General features: G+C 43.6%; 1 long non-coding RNA gene and 1 other non-coding gene across 2 annotated transcripts; one reads left to right on the plus strand and one right to left on the minus strand.

The window, feature by feature from the left end:
* LOC104662776 lies at nt 1–23,418 on the plus strand. The gene is made up of 4 exons (XR_748040.1): nt 1–226; nt 622–730; nt 22,401–22,532; nt 23,301–23,418. It is a non-coding gene; the product is annotated as an uncharacterized LOC104662776 (long non-coding RNA).
* LOC115899825 lies at nt 22,395–22,498 on the minus strand. Its single transcript, XR_004059427.1, has one exon. It is a non-coding gene; the product is annotated as a small nucleolar RNA U13 (small nucleolar RNA).
* Nucleotides 23,419–24,375: the final 957 nt, after the last annotated feature.

Raw genomic sequence — 24,375 nt, forward strand, 5'->3', positions numbered from 1 at the left:
AAACAGCCTCTGCCTCAGGTTGGGAGTTGCTGCCATGGAGACCACAAGAGTGGAGATTTTCTGACACACGGAAAGGAGTGGATTACCGCTCCTTCTTATGTAAATTTCCATGGAGGGGAGAAAAGATTAAAAGGAAAATAATTCTGCTTTAGTCATTTTCATTTAAGGTAATAAGTTCCTTTGATTCCATCTTGGAGAAGAAGGCAACAGCTGTTTGTCACAAATGGTAAGACATTTTATTTGACATTTTGCAGGAACTCAATCTTTAGCTGTAATTTTGACCTAATGGTTGCACTGAGTTGTTTTTAAGAGAAAGATTTTCTTGAAGCCAATTGGCCTCAGGAATGAAGAATGAAGAACTAATTGTACCAACCTCAGTTTCTGAAGTGGACAGGGAAATCTTACCTTCCAGCCTCTCTATGTTGAGGCTGAGTGGGTTAGAAGGAGAGTGTATTAGGTAAGAAAATTTCTCAGCATCATTTAATGAACACTGGATTTATCCTTTTGCATTCTGGCTGTAGTCCCCAACTTTCACGTGGCAATGCACCCTCACCTCAGCTCTCAGCCCATGTGGTCCCCTTGCTAAGCACTTTAATGAATGATTGCATCTCATTTTCACAGCTCTTTGATGCACCTGCTATTATTACTCTTATTACCATTTTCCAGTGGGAAGCTGCTTCTTGGGCAGGGTGGATTTCCATCTGTGTCTCCTTTTTGGTGTTGAAAGCTGGTAAATGAGGACACCAGGATTGGAACCTGGGTAGTCGGAGTGCAGACTCTCTCTTTTCTCGTCTTCCTGCTCTCTGCTTCTGGCAAGTTCAATGTCCACTTTTGATCTTCACCTACATTCCAGAATAATAGCTACTTTTGGTTGTTTTCTCAGCAGCACAAGAGAAGTGTGGAGAGATTTTTAGGTGAGTCATCTAGAGAAGTTAATCTTATTTTGGGAATTCTACTGGCAGCTTCAGGTGGGGAAATTTTTATTTTCTGTCCTCCTCTAGGTTCTAAAAGAAAGGGAAAAAAGATGGCGAGAGTGGAAAGATGTGACTGTATTCACCCTTTGTCAGGTGATGAGTGAGCAGCTTGCAAAAGCATTGAAGTTTGGAACAATCCAGAGAACCAAACTTTCAGCTGCCAGAGATGGCACCTGGTATACTGGGTACATCTGCCTGTAGGACCCAGAAAGAGCTGGAAGCCAAGTGCATGGATCAAGTCTGTAGAAGGTGGGAGAGCCAGGAATCGGGTGTCAGGGGGCGTTTATTACCCATGGAAGCAGGTTTTTGTCAATTCCGTTCACTGCTGGATCACTAACACCTGGAATGGTGCCTGGCCAGGTAGTGGCTTAATAATCATTGAATCAATGAACGAATGAATGAATGGCTGTAGTAGGTGCTAGCAGGGCATCCTACTTCTTCCATCATCATGAAGGTGAAAGACATCATAAACGGGAATTTAGACAAGTCTCAGGAATTTTCAGCTGCCGTATATCTTGACTTGATGCTTCTAGTAGTTACATTATTTGTAATTCAATCTTTCTTTTTAAAATAGTTGACCAAGTGTGGTGGCTCATGCCAATAGTTCCAGCACTTAGGGAGGCTGAGGCAGAAGGATCACTTGAGCCCAGGAATTGGAGACCAGCTTGGGCAACATAGTGAGACTTCATCTCTTAAAAAAAAAAAATTAGCTGGGTGTGGTAGTGCACACCTGTGGTCCCAGCTACTCTAGAGGCTGAGATGGAGCATTGCTTGAGCCTGGGAGGTTGGGGCTGTAGTGAGCTTGGATTCCATCACTGCACTCCAGCCTGGGTGACAGAGCAAGACCCTGTCTCTAAAAAAAATTAAATAAATAATAAAAAAAATTAAAAAGTAACTCCCTTTTCTTTATTTTCAGGCTTCCTTCCCACCTGCTAATTCAAATGCTTTACAGCCAAAAATATCTTACCTTGATCCTGTTTTTTTCTGTATAACCTCTCTATTTCTGTTTCTTTCAACCGAATTTCTTCGGTCATCTACAGTTTTGTTTCTACTTTTCCTTTTTCTATGCATGCCTCAATCCATTGCGAACCTCTCAACCTGCCCCAAGTCCCCACAACTCCGCCAAAAGTAATTCTAACATTTTACGAATCCAATACATCACAGTTTTTACAAAAAAAATTTTAAGAAGTATACTTTAGTTGAATTTGAAAAAGTTGCCCACTCATGTTAAATATTTATTTCCTTGTGTCTGGGATATCATTTGATTCTGATTCTGTTCCTAATTCTCTGACCACCCTTTCTTCATAGATTTCTCTTCCTTTGTTCAGCCTTTCACATCCTTAGAGTTCCATCCTCTGGTGATTGTTTGTCCTGTTCCATACATTCTCCTTATATGAGCACTGTGTTTTAGTTCATGAATGGTCACATGACCCAGCCAGGTCAATCAAAGTCTTCCATGGTAATTTTGTTTGTTTATTTATTTATTTACTTATTCTTCCACATGCCATCTCATTTAACCTGGGACTTTTGTCGGAATTATCAGGAAAGATATTCTCCTTTCTTGGTGACAATTGACTTTTAGGATCACAGTAGTCTGGGGCTGCCAGGGACCATGTTCTTCATGAGCAGAGAGCCTGGCTGAGAATAAAGTCAAAACATGAGAAAGCAGGATGGAGAGACATACTGTCATCATGTTACCCCTGGATCTAACCATATTTGAGGCTTAAACTAATCCCGGACTCTAAAATTATGAAACTAACATGTCTTTTTAAATAAGTTAAGCAGGTTTGAGTAAGGTTTCTGACACTTGCAACCAACAGTCCTGAAAAAGATACCTCTACTTAGTCTTCCTATTTCCAATTTCATAACTCCAACTTCCCGATGCTGCCAGAAGGAATGATATGAGATACAGAATAGGTAGTGCTATGGCTCTGTGTAAGATCTCTCAATGGCTCTCCAGAGACTATTCAGGAGTGTGAACTCAAAAGCCTTGAGGGAGCAGGCTGATGGCATAACTGAGGGAAACAGTCCAGGTGTAAGATAATAGAAAAGGGGGGACCCAGTGTTCAGCCCTAGAGTATGCTCTGCCTCCAATCAGTCATACTCAGAATGCAAACCCCAAGTGCCTGCCAAACAGAACATGTCTGGAGGTTGGATTTAGCCTCCAGCCTCCAAGTTTGCAACCTTTGGCTTATGTTGCAAGTTTAAGCTCCTGCAGACAGCCCTGGAGGCCTTTGTGATCAGGCCTCTGACACTTCACAAGATTCGTTTCCTGTCATTAGATGCTGTAGTGACACTAAGTTGGTGCCCACATAGTGTTCTTTTACAGTCCTATGGTTTTGCTCATGTTGGCCCCTTACCTGGGACCTCAGCCCACTCTATCCTTTCTATCATGATCTTCATCTCATTAAATCCCATTTGTTCTTTAATATTCATCTCAGGTGTCACCAGCTCCAGGAAGCCTCCTCTTGATGAGACAGGTGCCCCTCCTCCATTCTCTCATGGCCTGCTTTATGCCTCTCTGTCATTGCCCCTGACGTATACAGCAGACAATGTTGATTACTCACCTACAACCATTCCTTCTCCTGCTTACTTGCTGGCGGAATTTGCCTCTCTCAATGAAAACACCTGATATTCTCTTTCCCAACCTGCCTTATAGCTAAAGTCTGGGGATGTGATTTAATTCTCAAAGAGATAAGATGGGAAATCTGCCAAGGAATTCTTGGAGAAAATTTTCCTCCATGACTACAAAGGAATGATCTTTTTCATGTCTGCCACTAGATGTAGTTTTGTGAGGATGTGATGGTTGGAGCTACAGCAGCCACCTTGAAGCTTTGAGGGGGAAAGCCAAGAGAATCATAGAGGTGGTGAACTGGATCCCTGCCATTCCTGAACTGCCGAACCAACCTGAGAACATTCTCCCCCAGATTTTTGGATATGTGAGATATAGTAATAATCCCTGATGCCTAAGTCACATTTTGTGTGTGTGTGGGGAGGTGGGGGCAGTATTCTCTTACTTGCAGACAAACATATTCTAAATGATTCAGCATACTTGTTCACATTGCCTGTGCACTTTCTCTTCTATTATTCTGTAAGTTATTTGTGGGGATAGATGATCTTATACTCTCTGGTCTAGCATAGAGTCAGAATTCAGTAAATGTTCACTGAAATACTCTGTTTTTGCATAATTTTTCCACTGAGAGCTCCAGTAAAGGGTGAGTGCCAGATAACATCTGTCCCATTTTGGAGATAGCCCCTGAGTATTGGAGGGTGGAAAATATGTCAGGGAATGTTACATGACTAACACCCCAGGATTTATGGGAATGAAGAATCTGTTACAAGTGTTACATCATCTTAGTGGAATTGACTAGTGCTACTCAAATTGTTTATTCAGACTTTTCTTTACGTGAAAGCTTACTACCAAGCCCAGCGTGTATGTCAGATGAAAGTGTGGTGCGTTGGTTGGAGAAGGGAAGGGATGATGGGGTGCTCACAGTCCTCCTCGTCCATGCTGGGCCTGTCTCCTTTCTTGCTGTGATCCTTGCAGCCCCTTCTCTGACCTCTTCCCCGGGTCAGTAGGCAGACAATTAAAGCTGCTTTTATGATCTTGAATCCATCAAACCCCTTGGTCTTCCTTTGGTCCTCAGCTCTTTCATTAAAAGTTGGAGGTCACCATTAGCCTTTTGGAGGTCTATGAGACTCCAATTTTATTGGGGTATTTAGAGCACTGCACCAGCTTTAACTAAAAATGGTGCAGCAAATCAAAAAGGCAAAGCCATTTCGAGGAATCTATTTGGCAGTCCCAGTCCTTCAAGTACATACATTTAATTTTATGGTTTGTAATACAAGTTCATTGAATTTTTCATACCAAAGGAAGCCTTTGTATTTTGGAAAGCTCTATAAACTAAGAGCAGACATTCTTATATGGCATTTTGGCTCTTTTTTTTTTTTTTTTTTTTTTTTTTTTTTTTTTTTTTGCGACAAGGTCTTGCTCTGTCATCCAGTGTAGAGTGCAATGGGGCTAACATGGCTCACTGCAGCCTTCACCTCCTGGGCTCAAGCGGTCCTCCCACGTCAGCCTCCAGAGTAGCTGGGACTATAGGTGTGCACCACCACATCCAGCTAGTTAAAAAAATTTTTTTTGGAGATTGGGGGTGGGTCTCACCACGTTGCTTAGACTGGTCTCAAATTCCTAGCTTCAAACCATTCTCCCACCTCGGCCTCCCCAGATGCTGGGATTATAGGTGTGAGTCACTGCGCCTAACCTCTTTTGTTCTTAATAAAGGGGAAAAAATCACTTGAGGTTCCAATATTGACTCACAGAGAAGCCATTCCCCTTTCACATTTCTACACACTTGTTAACTTAAGTCTGAGTCTTCTCAGATCTTCTGACTGAAATTTAGGTAGTGGAATCAGATCTTCACATGATCTAGATCTCGGAGTTGGAAAGAACAGTGCTCTCAGGGTGGAGGGTTTGTGCAGGGCGGGGTGAAGGATGTTATGGGGATAGCATCATACCTAGATCACTAATGATCACATGCAAAAGAAGGCCAGTCTCTCTCTATCTCTGTCTCTCTGTTTTCTAAAGAGGAGATTAGATTGTATTTTCATTTTTTCATGGTCACTGGCTTCCCTTTAGCTTCAGGAAAGTAAATTTTAATCTCTCAGCCTGGATGAATTGCAACCCTGCCCAACAAACTACCAGATACACTCAAGCTCTTGGCAGAATTGCCCTCACTTTTGTGAATCCTGTCTCTTCTCCCGAGCAGCAGAGTTCCTGAAGCCCTCTCAGTTGCAGTCTGTTCTTTCTCCAAGATGTTTCCCAAGATGAAAAGATGCTGTTGTTTTCCTTGTTGATAAACAATACAACTCTGAGATCTTTACACTATTTTCTTCGTGTTATAACTCCTTTGCAGCCCATAAAACATCCCTCTACCTGCCCATTCATCCAACAGATATTTACCTTTTATTTGCCAGATATTGTTCTAGGAGCTGAGGATACTGCAGGGAACAAGTCAGGCACACCCCTCTTGGCATAGAGTTTACATTTTAGCTTGGGGACAATAATAAACAAATAAATACTAAATATAATGTCATACAGTGAAAGCACTATGAAGGAAAATTGTGGTAGCTATGAGAACGAGCCTCTGGTATCTCATGCTGCAGAGCGTGAAAGCGACTGGGAACCCTGGCAGCTGCATTCAGGAATGCATCAGTGTGTCTGCACTGAGACTGGTTCCCCTCAATGTCCCAGTATGGCAGGGACACTGAGGCAGACTTGGGATTTCTCGATGGGAAACTTTGGCTTGAGTACTCTCTGAAGGCCTTGCTGGAATTTTTGTAGAAGTGTATTCTAGTCTGAAATTCTTCCTCTCTCCCACCCTCCTTTCCTTCCCTCTCTCCTTCACTTAGGGGCAGATCTTCACTGCAGTTTGACAGCTCTCACCACCAGTCCCAGTTCGCTCCCTTCATTTTCTCATGTGTGTTTCCCGTAATAAAAGTTCACATTTCTTTTTTTTTTTTTTTTGAGATGGAATTTCACTCTGCCACCCAGGCTGGAGTGCAGTATCATGATCTCAGTTCACTGAAGCCTCTGCCTCCTGGGTTCAAGAGACTCTCCTGCCTCAGCCTCCCAAGTAGCTGGGACTACAGGCACCCGCCACCATGCCCGGCTAATTTTTTGTGTTTTTAATAGAGATGGGGTTTCACCATGTTGACCAGGCTGGTCTCGAACTCCTTAGGTCAGGTTATCTACCCACCTCGGCCTCCCAAAGCGCTGAGATTACAGGTGTGAGCCACCACACCCAGCAAAGTTTACATTTCTTATTCCATTCTCGAGCTGACACAAGACTAATGCAGCCTGCAAGAATAGAGTGATGTGGAGTGGGGGCTACTTTAGGTAAGTGGCCAGGGAAGGTGACATTGTCTAGAGACTTGATTGGAATGAGGAAATGATCAGAGCAAACCCCTGGGGGAGGAGCATTTACAGCAGAGGGAAGAAGTCAGAGCATTCAGACTCAGAGACTTGGGTTTCTGTGGGTTCCCTTCAAAACTGTTGAGGGGCGGCAGTGGGGATGGGTCCCCTCCAAACTTGCTCCCACCATCTCCCTTCCATTTGGAGGGCTCTGTCTTTAACCGCTTTGCGTATTTGGCTTTACCTAAGATTTCATGTTAACAAAGAGTTCCAAGTTTAAAATAAAAACACCCTGGAAACCACTGCCCTGGAGGCACTCTGTGTCTCTGCCCTGTTTTATGACTCTGTCAGTTCACTGGCCATGCAGAGAATGGGCAGTGGAAGAAATTACCTCTATTTGGAAGCCTCATTGTTCCACCGAGATACTGGATTAGTGTGAGGCAGGTGTAGATAAGGGGAATTAGAATAAGTGATTAAAGGACTTGATGCATGGACTCTCGTAGAGAGGGTGGGGCAGGATCATTTGGGGGCTTTTCATGCTCAGCTCAGCAACGCTGCAGTTGGACAGCAGCCAGAGGAACTGGCATATATCAAGTAGACAGAAGTGGACAAAGGATGGCTGTGAGTGCTAAGGTTTGGGGAGGGAATGGGAGGTAAAGGGTAGCCTTCTGTGTGAACCAAGAGGAGTTTCCAGAGGCAGTGGAGGGTAACAGCTGTGCTCAAGGGCTTCAGTTTCAAAATGTAAAATGTTAATATTGCCCAGAAGAAAGATGATAGAATTCACCTGTTACTGGTGATTGGTAACTGGATGTATAAAAATTTCTTGGCACTTTGTTAGTGACTTCTTTGGTGGTAAAACTTTATCTCTCCCTCCCTCACCCCCAAAGTTTTCAGAAGAAAGAGACTGGCAGCCTTAATGCAAAGACTGACCTGGATGTGAGAGGTTTTATATTCGGTCCTTTTAGGCTGGGTAGGGAACACCAGAATTGCTGATAGAGAAGTGAATGTGTAACACACTGAAATGAAGGTGTGTTCAGCCAGTGAACTCAGGGAATCCTTGAGGTATGTTTTAAAATCAAGTTTGTTTATAAATGAGAGGTTCAACCTCAAAGCCTTAAACATGCAAGAGTCTGTTGTCTCATATAAAATATTTTGGAGATGGGTAGTAAGTACAGGGCTGCTAAGGCAGCTCCATGCATTATCAGAGATCCAAGAGCCTTACGCTTTCTGCTCTGCCATGTATACTTTCCATCCTCAAGGTCCAAAATGGCTGCTAAAATTCCTGCCACTACATCTGGATCCCAGGCAGCAGGAAGGAGAAATGGAAGAAGACCTGACCTGTCCCTGAGACAGCGTCATTCAGCATGTACCATACAACATCTCTGCTTATTGATCACTGGCCAGAACTTGGCAGAGATGAACAATAAGGCCCTTTTATGTTCTGCTAAAGACAAAACGATTAAAGAGCATATGTATTTACAGTCTACCTGATTTTAATAAAGGATTGAGTGCAGCCTAAGGCATGTGCATGTTATCCTGCAGGTAACAGGGGCCACAAATGGGTTGTGGCTAATGGAACATGGCTGAAGGGACTGAGCCAGTTCTGAGCCTCAGGAGGCACTGCTGTTTCTTCTTGCCCTTCTGGGACTTTCATCATGGGAAGAACCCACAGTCTTGGGGTCTTTTTCAGACTGGGTTCCAGAATGAGATGCATTCTGAACATGAAGATGGGGCAGTTCTGAACTTGACCCATCACCTGAAGCCAAACTGTCCAAACCACCTCTCAAAGCTATGAGCAACAAATAGGTGCTTATTTTGTGTGCCTCAGAGATTTGTAATTGATATACAGCGTCACTGTAGCAGAAACCTGTGAATGCCCCTGGTAACTGGATTCGTCTCTATTCTCTCATACTGTGAGTGCTAGACAGGGGATGTGGCCAGTCCTACCCATTCGGTATACCAGGTGACCTCGGAGATAGTGGGAGGGAAATGCCACACAGAAATGTCATTGCACAAAACAGAAATGCAGTGCTCATCAGCATATGACAGCTGGCACCCAGGTGAGCACCAGGGATGGTTTAGCTCAGGGACTCTCAAAACTCAGCACTACTGACATTCTGCTGTGGGCATCTGTCTGGTGCATGGAAGTTCAGAAGTGTCCCCGGCCTCCACCCACTGGATACCAGTGGCACCTTCTCCCTCCTATGCTGCGACAATAAAAAATGTCTCCAGATATTGCCAAATATACCCCACGTGGCAAAATCACTCCCAACTGAGAACCACGGATTTAGCTGATCTGGCTTCAGTTCTTCTGTTAAAGTTAAGACCAGAAAATGACAACTAATGACACCACTTATTGAGCATGTACTGAGTTCCAGGCACTTGGTTAAGCATTTTCAGGGATTAATTGAATTTGGAACGTTTATGAATGAGGAAGCTCAGGACAGAGAGAAGTAACTTGCTCCAGTAACATGTTTAGTCCACAGTAGAGCTAAGGCCAAGCTGTCTGACTCCAGAATTCATGCTCTTGACCATACTCCATGCTGCCTCCCTGAGAAATTAACCCCTTGGGGGAGTCAGGAAAAGATGCATCGACACGAGTGTTATTCTTGTGACTATCACTTGAATTCTGTATGTGTGTCTTATAGTAGCAAAAACAGTGTGGCCTTGTTCAGGTGTGATTCTCACTTCCCTTACATAGCTGTGGAATAACCTCAATAGTCACCCTCACACTTCCCTGCCTACCTGAGTGGGGCTACACAGACTGCAGGACGTATCCAGCCTCTTCAGGCCTTTTCTGGACAACTCATTCCTACTTAGTGGAAACGTGTTTCCTGCACCTCTTTGATGATAGAGATAAAAAGCCTTAAAAAGGTTTCTACCCATTAGTCTAGCAATTCCGCTTCTTGGAATTTATCCTTAGGAAGGAATCAAATATGTCAAATCAAACGAAGAGTTATGCATAGGATATTTGATTTTAGTGTGATTTGCAAGAGCAAACATTGAATATGATATTGGGCAAATAAATTACAGCATGTCCAGATGGTGGTATGTTCGACTTGTAGATGAATATTTTCTTCCAAGGGAAAAACTTCATGATATATTATTCTTTGAAAAAAAAAAAAAAAGATTTGAATACCATGTAGCATATGATCCCAATTTTGGAAATTGTGTATATATTACACCATCATATTGAACAAGCAGGGACTTGTAGGATGCAACAGAAATGAATCGTATTTTTGGTCTCCCACTGTCTTGTCAAGCTTGTTCTGCAGTATTTATTCTGCTCCTTGATGAAAGTGGGGCAAGTTCTACAACGTCTTTGTCGCTCTTATCTAAGAAAACATCATCCAGTTACTTCTTCCACAAAACCTAGTCTCCATTGGTAGTTAATATGCCCATTCCAGGGTAAGGACCCAAATCCTCCCATCGACATTGCAAATGAAAATTTCCTCCCTCTCCCAGCTTTGCTGTATTAGGCTGGCACCTGCAGTGAGAAGGGGTTGTGGGGCTGTGCGCCTCTATATTCGTCACCTGGTGCTTCCATTTCCCATACCCCCCCGCCCCCCACCCCTTGGCTTCTCCAGGATTGGCTAGGGCAAGGGGGGAGGAGAGGAGGAAGGTGGGTGGGAAGAGACTCACTCCACTGGTGGTGTTCTAGCCATCTGGGGTTGACAGATGACTCACCTCATGGGTTCCTTCATGGGTAATTTGCAGCCACCGCCCCTTATCTGCCTTTGCTTGATTGGGAGCATGCATCTCTTCTGACCATTCCTCCACTGCTTCTCCCTCACCCCCTAGCATCTGGCGCCACACCTCCTAGGCCGGTTCTGCTCCATAGGAAACTCACACATGCTTTGCCCTGACAAACTCGGGAAAAGCAAGTCTCCCTCAACACAATCACCTCATCTCACTCCATCCTCAGAGCAACTGGCCTGCTGCCATCTCTCGCCCTTTAGATTTCTCAGGGCGAACCAGACATCAATCCATGGAGTCTCCCATGATCAGGGAACATGCTGCAAGTCTTCCAGGAGGTCTCATGGAAGCACCTTCACCTAGGCTTGAGGTGAGAAGAAACAGCCTCTCCTCAGGAGGGTAGGGAGTCTAGGGATTGGCAGCTCTCTCCCCAAATCCTTGTCTAATCCCAGCCCAGCTCCAAATTCTTTTTTTTGTTTGTTTGTTTTTGAGACGGAGTCTTGCTCTGTCACCCAGGCTGGAGTGCAGTGGCACAATCTCAGCTCACTGCAAGCTCTGCCTCCCGGGTTCACGCAATTCTCCTGCCTCAGCCTCCTGAGTAGCCATGACTACAGGCGCCCGCCACCACGCCTGGCTAATTTTTTTGTATTTTTTTTAGTAGAGATGGGGTTTCACCATGTTAGCCAGGATGGTCTCGATCTCCTGACCTTGGGATCTGCCCGCCTCGGCCTCCCAGAGTGCTGGGATTACAGGTGTGAGCCACCGTGCCTGGCCTCCAAATTCTTTAAAGTTGTGGTGGTGGATAGATTGGGGTCCTAAAACCTGTTTCTGACTACCTCCTGTGTAAGTCTTTGTGGTCTTCCACCTTCCCTTAGAAATGGGGTGCAGTTACTCTTGGTGTCTTGGAGCCCTGGCCGATACTAAAACAGAACCTGTTTTAATATCCTATTTTGCACAAACACAGAATAAAGAGGCAGACCGTATGCCTGTCAGTCTTGCAGAGGCCTCCGGGAGAGAGAAGATGGGGAACTGGATAGCATGATTTCCAGGGTTCCTTCCAACCCAGAGATTGTATGGCAGGCTGGCAGGGAATAAGAGAAAGCATTGGACACATTCCCTGACTGTGCTATTAGAGAGACAAGACACGCACTAAGCACCCTGGTAGCAGACCATCACAAATGCTCTTGATGGTAATATAAATGCAATAACAATAAGTATGAACAATCAAACCTTGAACCGTTTGGAATGAGCTTTATGTCTCAGAGAATAGGGAGGAGTCAACTCACTGCTGTAGAAAGTTGCTGAGAGGAGGTAGATGTCAACTAAACTTGGTGTTCCGAGAGGATGCCTTTAAACCTCCTTGGCCTCTCCTCCCGGGCACTTTGCACTTGTTTGTTCTCCCAAATGCCTCCTTGCCGGGAAATCAGTCCCGGTCCCTGTAGTTGGAGTAAAGTTGTCATCTACTTTTTGCTATTGCACTTTGTCTACACTCCTTCTGTGCATGTTGTCTCATAATTGAGCGGAAGCCTCAGAAGGTCAAGGGCTTCTTTCTTTATTCACAGTGATATTTCCTCTCTGGGCCTGGCACATGGGGACACACATGCACGCACATGCACACATGCACGCGCATGCACGCACACACACACGCACACGCACACATGCACGTGCACGCACACACACACACAGCATGCGCACACACACGCACGCACACACACACACGCACACACATGCACATGAGCACGTTGATATTATTCTTTTGTCCATGGCGCTGAGTTAGTGATTGGCTGAGTCAGGGCTGGAGCTGGGTTTCTGGGTTTCCACTGCACAGCTCTTTCTGCCTCCTACCCTGGACTCTCCACTCTCTGGCTTCCCGGGTCTCTGGGCACCAGGAGCCTGGAAAGCACTTCGCTGGATATTCCAATTCTGTTGGCATTTGTGACTGAGGACATGTGCCCAAATTCATCCTGTGCATTTCCAACTCAGAGCCTTCTGGAACGGAGATGCTCCCCAGAGGCAGGGAAAATGCAGCCTGAGGAGATGGGTCACAGAAAGCTGCACACCCGGCGCTGGTATCATGCTGAGCAGAGCGGGCCCTCCCGTCCCAGTGGCCCTCCCTTCTGTGTACATTTAATGAGCGTTTGGCTGCGTTTCAAGGAGACCTGGCCTTGGGCACGGGGCATGGAAATGAACTCCTGAGTGAGCTCTCTAGGAGAAAAATAAAGGCCTGGCCTTGGGCCTGATTGGAGCCCCATGACTCTGCCAATGCTGTGTAGAGAAAAAGGCAGTTGTGTTGAGTTACCGCATTTTAAAGTAGAGGCTGTAAACCTCCTCATTTTATGGGTGGAAACCAAGGCTCAGAGAGGGTGTCTGATGCCCAAGTTTATGCTTCTGGCTTCGCAGTAAATTCAGTCACCCTTAGACTCTGTAGAACCACTACAGAGGCCAGCTGGAAAGAGGTCTGAATCCCTGCCAACCTCGTTCAGTGCCACCTAAATTTGGGGGAACTCCTGGCCTTCTCTGGTGAATTATAATAGATGCTTCTGCACATCCCTGTGCCTCTGCATGTATCCCTCTGTGAGCCTGTCCCTGGAGAGCCTGCACCATGTGTTTATCATCCCTGGATTTCCAAGAGAGGGCACATTGTGGGCCCACAGGCATCCCAGGGTGGGGGGTCACTGTCACCAGGACTGGCTTTTCCAAGCAAGTGAGGCCCAGCTCTTCCTGCCAATGCGCCTCCTTTCTCTCTCCTTTCATCTCCCGAGCCTCAGAAAGCTGAGCAGTTTCTGCTGAGGATATCATCCTGTTAATTCTAGGAGGGAAGCCTGCCAGGAGCAGCCAAAATTTCTGGCCCATTTCCCAATGCATAGGACAACTGGGAAATCACCTAGAACAGTGCTGTCCAATAGAAATGTAATGTAAACCACACATTAATTAAAAATTTTCTAGTAGCCACATTAAACAAAGAAAAAAGACACTGGTGAAATCGAGTTTAATAATATATTCTATGTAACCTAAGATATCTAAAACATCATTTCTGCATGTAATCAATATAAAAAATTATGAATGAGATACTTTGCATTTTTTGATATTGAGTGTTCAAAATCTGGTATGTATTTTACACTTATGACACGTCTCAATCTGAGCTCTAAATTTTCATAGAAAATATTTGATCCATATTTCAATTTCATAAAATTTACAATTGAAACAATAGAGCCATCTCTCTGCATTGATCTAAATGTAATGTTTTTTCAACAACTGAATTGTCTATTTAAAAATTTACATTTACATTAATTAAAGTAAAATTTTAAAAAGGCAGTTCCTCAGTTACACTCGTCACTTTTTGAGGGTCAAACACAGGCTCTAGAAGATGTGGAGGAAGCTCTGGCAGAATGGGACTGAATCAGGTGTGTTAGGCTGTTCTTGTACCACCATAAAGAAATACCTGAGATTGGGTTTTGCTTTTTGTTTTGTTTTGTTTTGAGACTGAGTCTCGCTCTGTCACCTAGGCTGGAGTTCAGTGGTGTGATCTTGGCTCGCTGCAACCTCTGCCTCCCAGGTTCAAATGATCCTCGTTCCTCAGCCTCCCGAGTAGCTGGAATTACAGGTGTGCACTACTGCGCCAAACTAATTTTTGTATTTTTAATAGAGACTGGGTTTTGCCATGGTGGTCAGGCTGGTCTCGAACTCCTGACATCAAGTGATCCACCTGCCTCAGCCTTCCAAAGTGCTAGGATTACAGGCGTGAGCCACCATGCCCATGCAAGACTGGGTAATTTATAAAGGAAAGAGCTTTAATTGGCTCACGGTACTGCAGGCTGTTTAGGAAGCATGGTGCCTGCATCTGCTTGGCTTCTGGGGAGGCCTCAGGAAGCTTACAATCACGGTGGAAGGCAAAGGCAGGGGCAGGCGTTTCACATGACAGGAGCGGGAGCAAGAGACAGTGTGTGTTGGGGGAAGTGCCACACCCTCAAACAACCAGATCTTATTGAGAACTCACTCATTATTGTCCTTGGTGCAAGGACAGCACCAAGCCTTGAGGGATCCACCCACCGTGATCCACTCACCTTCCACCAGCTCCCACCTCCAATACTGGGGATTACATCTCAACATGAAATTTAGACAGGACACATCATCAGGGGAGAAAGCCCAATGGCTCTAAGGGGTGGGGGCAGCTTCGCTCATTGTTTTGGTGTGTCAAAATACACGTCTCACTTATTTTCCGCAGAGTTTCAGGGATTGAAGGTGGGTGGCAGTCACGGTGGAGGTTGGGCTAGCTTCCAACATAGTGTTCAGTGGGATTTCATGTCTCTGCATTTTCAGCAGCATGGGGAAGTTTGGGCAGCACTGATTTTGCCAGGGAAACCGGGAGGACTGGTACTCTGGGGAGAGTCTCCTAGGTTCAGGGACCCCAGAGAATGCCTGCAGGGTGTCGAGGCCCCTTGAGCGGAGAAAGGGAACCGCTGCTCCCCCTCCTGGTAGCCAGAGGAACAACAGTCCTGCCGGGCTGCAGTGATGGCAGGGCTGAAGGCAGCCTGTTCCAGGGTGGAGGCAGATGGTCAAAGGGCTGAGGAAAAGCTGCATCTTTTTTGAATTTCCAAGTCTCAGAACGCAGAGACCCTTGACTTTGGAAGTACGATGACATGAGTACAGAAAGGAATCTTAGAGAGCAAGATTATTTAATGCAGTTTGGCAATTTTCAAGTACAAAACAAAAATTATTTATTTTTCCCTACATTTTGTTAGGAATCTGTAATCACCTTCAGAAAGACCTCACATGTGAACATATACATTTTCAGAAATGACATATCAAATCCTCCAGTCACCGACTCTATAAGCTGAAATTATGTACATAGTACAATAATAGACATAGTAAAAAATTCAAAGCACACCGTAAGTTATACAATGGAAAGTAAACATTCCCTCTTCTTCCCTTGGACATCTCTTTAAAATGTTCAGAGCAACTGCCAGGTAGTAGCTGCTCAATAAATGCTAGTTTTTGAAATATTGTAGGTGGGCCAAAAAACTAACAGCAACATAAATATTTGATTAAACTGCAAACCAGTGGGGCCATGTGTGAGAAAAGGAGATGTGGCAGCCAGGTTGAGCAATGCTGCTTTGGAATTTGGTGCTTTTGAATGCTGTTGTTTTTGAATTTTGCTTTAAAAGTTATTCACACCCTCTACCAAACACTTAGAGGAGGCACTCCGACTGTGCTTATCTGGAAGCTTCTGGAAACAGGGTGCCCAGGATAGTAAGGCAGGGAGGGACATTGCTTTTCAGGGCCTATGGTGGGCAAGTGGTGAAAGGGCTGGTCTTGGATGCGACAGACATGCCCCAGGAAGGAAAAAGCTATGAGCTATGTTCCGTCTTTGGCAGCTGGGTTACATCACTTTAGGCCAATTTAATCCAACCAACATTCAGGCTAGTGGATGGGATAAGAAGAGACAGTTTTTATCTTCAAAGTGTTTGCATCTGAGGGCAACAAAAGGGCACATCCACCTACTATAAAGTAATGCAGAGAATGATGGTCACTGATGGCAAATTTCCCTGGAGTCCAAAGGAAGGGTCAGCAAACAATGGCCCACAGGCCAAATACGGCCGCCACCGATTATTTTTAATAGACTTTATTTTTAGAGCAGTTTTAGGTTCACAGCAACACTGAGTGGGATTTGTTTGTCACATTTGTTACAGCTGATGATTGGCACATCACTGTCACTCATGGAGTCTATAGTTTACATTCTGGATCATTCATGGTGTATATTCTGTGTGTCTGGACAAACGTATACTGATGTGTATCCACCACTGTAGTATCATCAGAGTAGTTTCACTGCCCTAAAAATCCTCTATGCTCTGCCTCTTCATCCCTTTCTCCCCACCAGCCCCTGGCAACCACTGATTGTTTTACTGTCTCCATAGTTTTGCCTTTTCTTGAGTGTCGTGTAGCTGGAATCATACAGTATGTAGTCTTTTCACACTGGCGTCTTTATTTTGTAATATGCATTTAAGTTTCCTCCATGTCTTTTCATGGCTTGATAGCTCATTTCTTTTTAGTGCTAAATACTATTCCATTGTCTGGATAGACCACAGTTTATTTATTCACTCACCTGCTGAAGGGCATCTTGGTTGCTTCCAAGTGTTGGCAATTATGAACAAAACTGCTCTAAACATCCATGTGCAGGTTTTTGTGTGGACATAAGTTTTCAACTGTTTTGGGTAAATACCAAAGACAGCAATTGCTGGATCATATGGCAAGAGTATGTTTAGTGTTGTAAGAAACCGCCAAGCTGTCTTCCAAAGTGGCTGTACCATGTTGCATTTCAACCAGCCATGAATGAGAGTTCCTGTTGCTCCACATCCTTGCCAGCATTTGGTGTTGTCAGTGTTCTGGATTACAGCCTGTTTGTTTTTGAAAATAAAGTTTTATTGGAACACAGCCATACCCATTTGTTTATGTATTATCTATCACTGCTTTCATGCTACAACAGCAGAGTTGGCTGGTTATGACAGAGACAGAATGGCCATGAAAAAAAAAAAGCCTAAAATATTTACCACCTGACTCTGTTCAGAAAAGGCCAATGCCTGGTCTAATGGAACAGCTATTTTCAACGGAGAAGCTGTGTAGGTGTCGGAGTGGCTCCTTGGAATGGAGAGAGTAAAAAGGGGAGAGATTCCAGACACAGGAAACAGACTGAGCAAGGACGGGGTGGCCTGGCCAGGTTGGGGAAATGGGGCAGTGTCAGAGACTCAGCTCTTTAGGCCTTTCCTCAGCTCTAAGCTGGAAGGAATTGAATCAATTTTTCCACCACTTGTAGAAAAGACAGGGTGAATGAGCTGATGTCTGTAAATGCTTCAAGCAAGATATGAGAAAAGCATCCCTTCACGCAAAACGCTATTTCTATTTTATTGTTAAATGGATGCTAATTTTTCTGTTTTCCTTTTCTCTTCCCAGCCCAGTTTGCCAATTTCATCCTTCCTATTGTTTTGCCTTAACAAAACAAAACATACCAGGCATACCAGCACAAACCGTAATGTGTTTACTTACAGAAACGTATTTTCATTCTTTTTCAAATAGGTAGTTCACTCCTAGGGTCCAAAATTCAAAAGGTTTAAAGAGCGTACAGAGAAACATTGCCCTCCTATTTTGTAGCCTTCCTGCTCTTCACCTTGGAGGCAGCCAAAAGTACCAGTCTCTTGCATTGTATATTCTTCTAGAGATATTTTCTGCAGGTACAAATATTGATGCAGATGTTATTTTTCTTTCCTTTATCACAAATGATCATTTTATATGTATATGTATACATGCATCTATATATCTCATATATATATGGGCACCGTTTTGCAGTTAGCTTTTTTCCTCTTAGTAACAGTTTTAGAAGTGTTTCACATGAATACATCCAGAGCTTCCTCATTCTCTTTTTATTCCTTATTAGTGCTTCGTCCTGTAGACGTATCCTGTTATGTTTAAGTGTTTTAGTGGCAAATCAGGGCTGTCGCTGTCTCCCCGTTTCTTGCCATCATCAAGCCCTGGATAGTATTTATTGCTGGGTTCAGGGTATGGGGTCAGTAGCAGTGGCTGGGTTCATGGTGCTGATGGCTTTGAAACAGCTTTTTTGTGGCCCTTTGCAGGTGAAGCGAGAGAGAGGAGAGAGCTAGATTCCAGGAATCCTGCTGGCAGGGTTCTTCGGCCTGCTTTGGCTGCTGGGGTGGGATTTGGCTGCCTAGGTGCCATTGCCCTGTCCCTGTGATTTCCCTTCCTCAGGTTGCTGGTGGGAAAAGGACCGTTGGAAATTGAAGACATCAAGATTATTCTGATGTAGTGAGATCAGGGAGGCTCTATGGTGGTGGTGGCATTTGGCAGGTGTCTTAGCCATGGCTTTTTGATTGAAAGTTACAAACACCCATCTCCAACTAGCTTAAGCAAAAAGGAGAATTTATGGGTTTATGCAGGCAAACAAAGACATTTAGGACTTGTAGCAGATACCACCAGTTACTTATGCAATGTGCATTTCCTCTGTTGTCTCAATATGCCCAGTTAAAAATACTCAGCTCTTCGGACTTCCTTGCAGTGAGGGGTGGTCGTGTGACACTTTTCTGAATGTTGAGATGTAAGCAGAAGGCTACAGGTTGTGTTTTCTGGGAATATATTATTTTTCTGATGAAAAGGGCTACACTCACTGGGTACATGCTTTCTGCCCTTCCAGTGTGGAATGTGGATATAACCCCAGAGATGTAGCAATCATCTTGGGGCATGAGGAGAGTCATGTGATAGGGATGGCAGAGCAAAATGGTCTTTGACGTCATCATGGAGCCAGAACAGCAGAGCTTGTCCACTGGCCTTTTAAACACCTGCTACCCCGCTAAAACACAAACTCCTTTGGCTAAGCTCTGGAATTGGGCTTTTGCTGCTCAGTGGAGCAGGGGCCTTGTCCTAATTCAGGGCAACTGGATTCTGGGATTTGTATAGTGTCAGTTTGCTCCGTCTCTTTCCAGTTTATTCTCTTAGAATCCTCCATGAGGCAAGGGACATAGAATCTACCCTGTCAGCTTCCAATCCAGGGGGAAGAGAAAGCTGGCTATTCCTTCGATTCCAACATGGAGAGGAAAACTCCAGGGAAGACATCTGTGTAGTCTGTCTTGAAGGGTCTTCCTTGAGCCAACTGCTGTGGATCAGAGGATGGGGTAATATGATCAACCACATTACCAGATCAGCCTACCTGGCGGATGGAGGAGGGAGCAGTTTCCTAAAGGAGGAGATGGAATATTTTACCAGAAGTGGGAAAAGGCAGGCAGGCAGATGAAAACAACAGATGGTCCTTCAGCAGGCGCCGAAGGTTTAGATGAGTGGAGAGGAAAGGCAAGGTGATTTCAGGGGGATGGTCACCTCCTCCAAGAAGCCTTTTCAGACAGCCTGACTTAGCCACTTCTCTCTCCACACCATCCACTCTTGCTTCCCTTATGGTAGTACATGGCACTGTCTCTTCCTAGCAGTTTTGAAGGTGGGCACTTCTTCTGGTTGATCCTGTATCCTTCCCATTACTAGCATGTGGTGGCCACTCATTGTTTAGAGCAGTGAGTGAAGGGACGGGGGTAACAAAGACACAGAGGAAGAAAGTCACAAGAAAGACTTCAGTGCGCTTGGAATCTTGAGTGTATGATTAAAAACCCAGCAAATCCCAAGATTCTTAAGGTGGGTTAGGGTTATAGCATGGCCCTGAATGTCAGGCTAAGAAGTTTGTGCGATGGACGGTAGTGAGCCGTTGAAATCTTCTGAGCAGGGGAGTGGCAAGGTCAGGGCTGCTGCACTCCTGTGCCTTGTTCCTTTGACCCCTGGCTGCTGTCTTTCTTTTCCATTCTCTAGATTCTCCATGATTCTTCTTGGTCTGGTTCTTCATCTGTCTTGAACACCTTTAGTCCATGTTTCCCACCCCTGCTTTTTTTCTCCTCAAACTTCTTCACCAATCAGTTCTGGGCTGATTCTGTTCTCTGTGCGGGGGAAAGGACAATTTACCCTGGTGCCAAGTGAGTGTCCTTCCCAGGAAGGTTCCATCTGAGCAGCTCTTGGCTGCCCTCTTCTGGGCAATGGTGGATATAACCACCTGCTCTTTTGGAACTGGCTAGAGAGACTCTGGTAGCAGCCTTGCCTCACGATGAGAGTTCTGTCTTTTTGTATCTGCCCACCAGATCCCCTTTAATTACTTAAGATCAGTAAGTTTTTTTTGAGCACCTACCAAGTGTTTAGATTTGTCTGGCGATAGCTACGTATAGAATAGAATGCTTCTGACTTCCCAGTGATCTAGATATTGTTCATCGTGGGATCTAAGCCTTGCATAAATGTCTCAGCACTTCTTTTGCTAATTTACATGTCTGTGCTATTTATTTGACTGAACTGAGGTCACTTTAGTTTTGAAAGCCATTGAAGAGGTAATGTATTTGAACTTTATAAGTATGTAAGGCTTACATATTTATGTTCCCTGGAGAGCATCTTCCCCCATAAATCACACCCTGATGCTTTCATCAAAGTACAGAAGTCTGTGCACATATTTTTATTATTCACAATGGAATCAAGGCAGTGCCCTAATTAGTGATTTTGCTAAGAGGCAACTGCTGTTTCCAGGGAACTCGGACTTGTAACATGGATTCGGAGCCATTCCTGGGGTTTTTTGAGCTCATAAAATGACGGATACGCATCCCAACAGGACATCTGACTGGATTCTTGGCCTCACTGTCGGTGATAGAAATACTTTATTCTGAACGAGTTGCTTTTCTCAGGCCAAAGGCTAATTGCCATCCCATTCTGGTGAGCAGGCTCTCACTCAAACGCCTGGGCTCTGAAACCTGTAATCTCTTCACAGTACTAAGATGACATCTTCCTTTCCTGGATCCGCATTTGGAATTCCCCCATTCCTCCATTCATTCAAACCCAGCCCATTTTTTCAAGACCTATTTCTAATCTCTTTTCTCTGAGATCCATTCCCTGCATCCTGACTTTTCTTTGTTCTAAACAATAACACTTCTGTAGTTTGTGGCATTGACTTAGCAAAAGTCATGTATTATCTTGCAACATCTTTTAATTTTTAAATAAACCTTATTTATACATTTTGTACTGTCATTTAACTTTACAAAAGTTTATGTTTCATGTCTTTAATTGAATCATAAAATCCATAATGCCAGAAACCATATCTTACGCTTGGTTGTTTACCCCACAGAATGTTGAATATTTATTGCTATATATTCAATAGATGAGCAGCAAATGCTCTTGACTGGTGGCTTGTTGTATCATTTGCCTATCTTAGCTCTAATTAGTATACTTGCCTGAGAAATTATTTACAAAAGACAGATTGGCCCAGGCCATCATTAACACTTCTCTGGAATATTTTCATGCATTTAGATGCTTTGCAAAATGTATTGCCCAAATGGCACTGTGTGTCTATGTGTGCACATAAAAAAGAGAAGCCAAATTAAAATCATCCTTTTAATTTATTGTTGATGCATGATTATTTTAAAATTTAGTTTTAATTTTGATTATACACATACATAATTTTCAGGGTCAAATAATTTTAGAAGCCATAATGAAAAACAATAGACTCTTCTCTTGATCCATCATTTCCTGCTTCCTAGAATCAACACATTCAGTTCTTGCTTTTGGTTTTTCCTCCATGTCACTGGTATATGCTTATAGTGCTCCCTCTTTTTTGCCTAACGCCTTAAGCATTAACTGTTAGCCTCCCACTATTTTAGCCCTCTTTTACCACTTCCACCGTGCCCCGTCGTGCACAGTTCCTGAACCCCTGGACCCCCATGCTCCCATTATCCCACTACTGTTATTTCATAATTTTGCTTAGGTTAATATTCGGTGTGTATACTTTCCTGTCCCTATAAATACTCTTCACAGCTGAAATGTGCTTACTTTTATTTTCTCGCACAGTCTTTAGGTTTTCCTGGAGTTAATAGCTCTATGGTTTTTTCTTCCTTTGTTTTGTTTTCTATCACTAATTCACTCAAAACTTTCTCCTCGGTTGTTTACATTTCCTCTCAATACACTCACTCACATCAGGTATTCTAACAAAGCCATCTCTTGACCATCTTTCCTGCATCCTGCTGAGCTGCTCCAACCTGGACTAGTTTATTTCTAGGCTGAGTACATGGCTGTATTTGGATCTCCCTTCGCCTTTATCTCTGGGATTTCCTTTGCTCTTTCTTGGATTGATGTTCTCATTTCCCAGACTCCATATCTTCCTCTTTCTTGCTTTGCCTCCTAATTTTGCACTTATCTTGTAGCTGCTGCTGCTGCTTTTTTTTTTTCCTTTTTCACATCAGATGGGAAGTGTGCCAACATCACAACAAGGTTTGAGGTGGGCACATCTCACGCACAGACATGAACACCCAATCATCATGCTTATAAACTACAAAAGGATCTCCAGTAGCTTCCTGAGAATGGGCTCACGGCAGGTAATTGTTTTGAGACTTAAGTCTGAAATGTTTGTATCCCACCCAAATATTTAATTGTTAACTTTGATAGGTATAGAATTCTAGGCTAGAAATAATTTTTTTCTACAGAATTCTAAAGTCATTGTTACATTATCTTTTTGCTTCTAGTGGGGCTGTTGAGAAATCCACAGTCATTTTGGTAGTTTGAGCAATCATTTTTACCTTTTTCTAAAAAGTTTTAAAACTCCCTCTTTTATGTCTATTGTTCTGAAAGTTTGAGATGATGGAACTTAGTGTGAATTTATTTTTATCTATTGTACTGAATATTTACTGTTACTTTTAAGTCTAGAAACTCATGCCCTTCAGTACTGAAACATTTCTTGGATTATTTCTTTTGTCTTTTTTCTTCTATTTTTCAAGTTCTTTTTCTGAAATTTTAGTTACGCAGTTGATGGACTCCTAGAATGATTTTCTATATTTCTTATCTTTTGTATCATATCTTCCATCTCTTTGATTTTTCATTCTACTTTCTAAGAGATTTCCCTAAATTTATCTTCTAACCCTTTGGCTGAAATTTTCATTCTGGCTGTCAAATTTGAATTTATAATTCCTCTCTTGTTTTACAATTGTTTTCCTTTTCCTAGAACATTGTTTTTGTTTAATAAATTACAATAACTTCTCCTATTTGTCTGAGGATGTTGATGATAGTTTCCTTTTGAAGTTTTTATTTTCCTGCAGAGTTTTCTGTAAGTTGCTTTTTTTCCCCTCCTAATATTTTGACCTTTACAGTTGACCCTTGAAAAACATGAACTTGAACTGCCTGAGTCTGCTAATATGTGGATTATCTTCTGCTTCTGCCACCCCTGAGACAGCAAGATCAACCCTTTCTCTTGCTTCTTTTCTTTAGCCTATTCAACGTGAAGATGACTAAGGTAAGGACCTTTGTGATGATCCACTTCCACTCAATAAATAATACATATAGTTTTTCTTCCTTATGATTTTCTTCATAACATTTTCTTTTCTCTGGCTTACTTTATTGCAAGAATACAATATATAATACGTATATCATAAAAAGTGTTTAGTGATCGTTTTATGTTATTGGTAAGTCTTCCAGTCAAGAGTAAGCTCTTGGCAGTTAAGTTTTTGGAGAGTCAAAAGTTATATGTAGATTTTCAACTGCTTGGGGGTTGGTACCCCTAACCCCATGTTGTTAAAGGGCCACCTGTATTTTTCAAGTTAGGGAATTTCCTCAGAGTTTTGGTGATCATTGACTAAAGCTCACATTTTGAAATGAGACACTTAAAAGCAAATTAGAAACTCAGTGTGTGGGGGTGGAACTTGTTAACTCTGAACTCACTACTTGCAAGGTAATTTGGCCGATCTGCTTCTCCAGGGGAATTCTGTTGTTGGCTCTGCTATATGTTTTCTTGGAGTATATAGATTTCCTAGAGAGGTGTGCTTCAGTCTCCGACCAGCAGTGTTAAGTCTGGCTTCTCATGCTCTGAGAACTAAGGTCCTCATGTTCAGTGTGTTACCTCTCACTTAATCTTCCTGTGTTCAGTACACTGTCCCTGCCCTCAACAGTGACGTATATGCCCCACTATGCTTTATTGTTTCCAAGAATTAAGCCTTCAATTGTCCGGGTTGGGGAGGGGCAGGATGAGGGGCCTGGGGAGGGTCTATCCCCTTCTTAAACATGCTTCCCGCCAGTCATCGTGTCAACAGACTCAACTTCCCACCCATGTCCAGTGGTCCCCTGGGATTCTGCAGTGAAAATTGGGCTTATTCTCATTGTCAGCTTGAGGTTCAGCTTTCTCAGGTCTGCTAAGTGAGTTATCACTGGTTCATCTGCTTCCTAGAGCTC

The sequence above is a fragment of the Rhinopithecus roxellana genome, chromosome 9, assembly GCF_007565055.1.
Source record: "Rhinopithecus roxellana isolate Shanxi Qingling chromosome 9, ASM756505v1, whole genome shotgun sequence".
In the NCBI taxonomy this organism is placed as follows: domain Eukaryota; kingdom Metazoa; phylum Chordata; class Mammalia; order Primates; family Cercopithecidae; genus Rhinopithecus; species Rhinopithecus roxellana.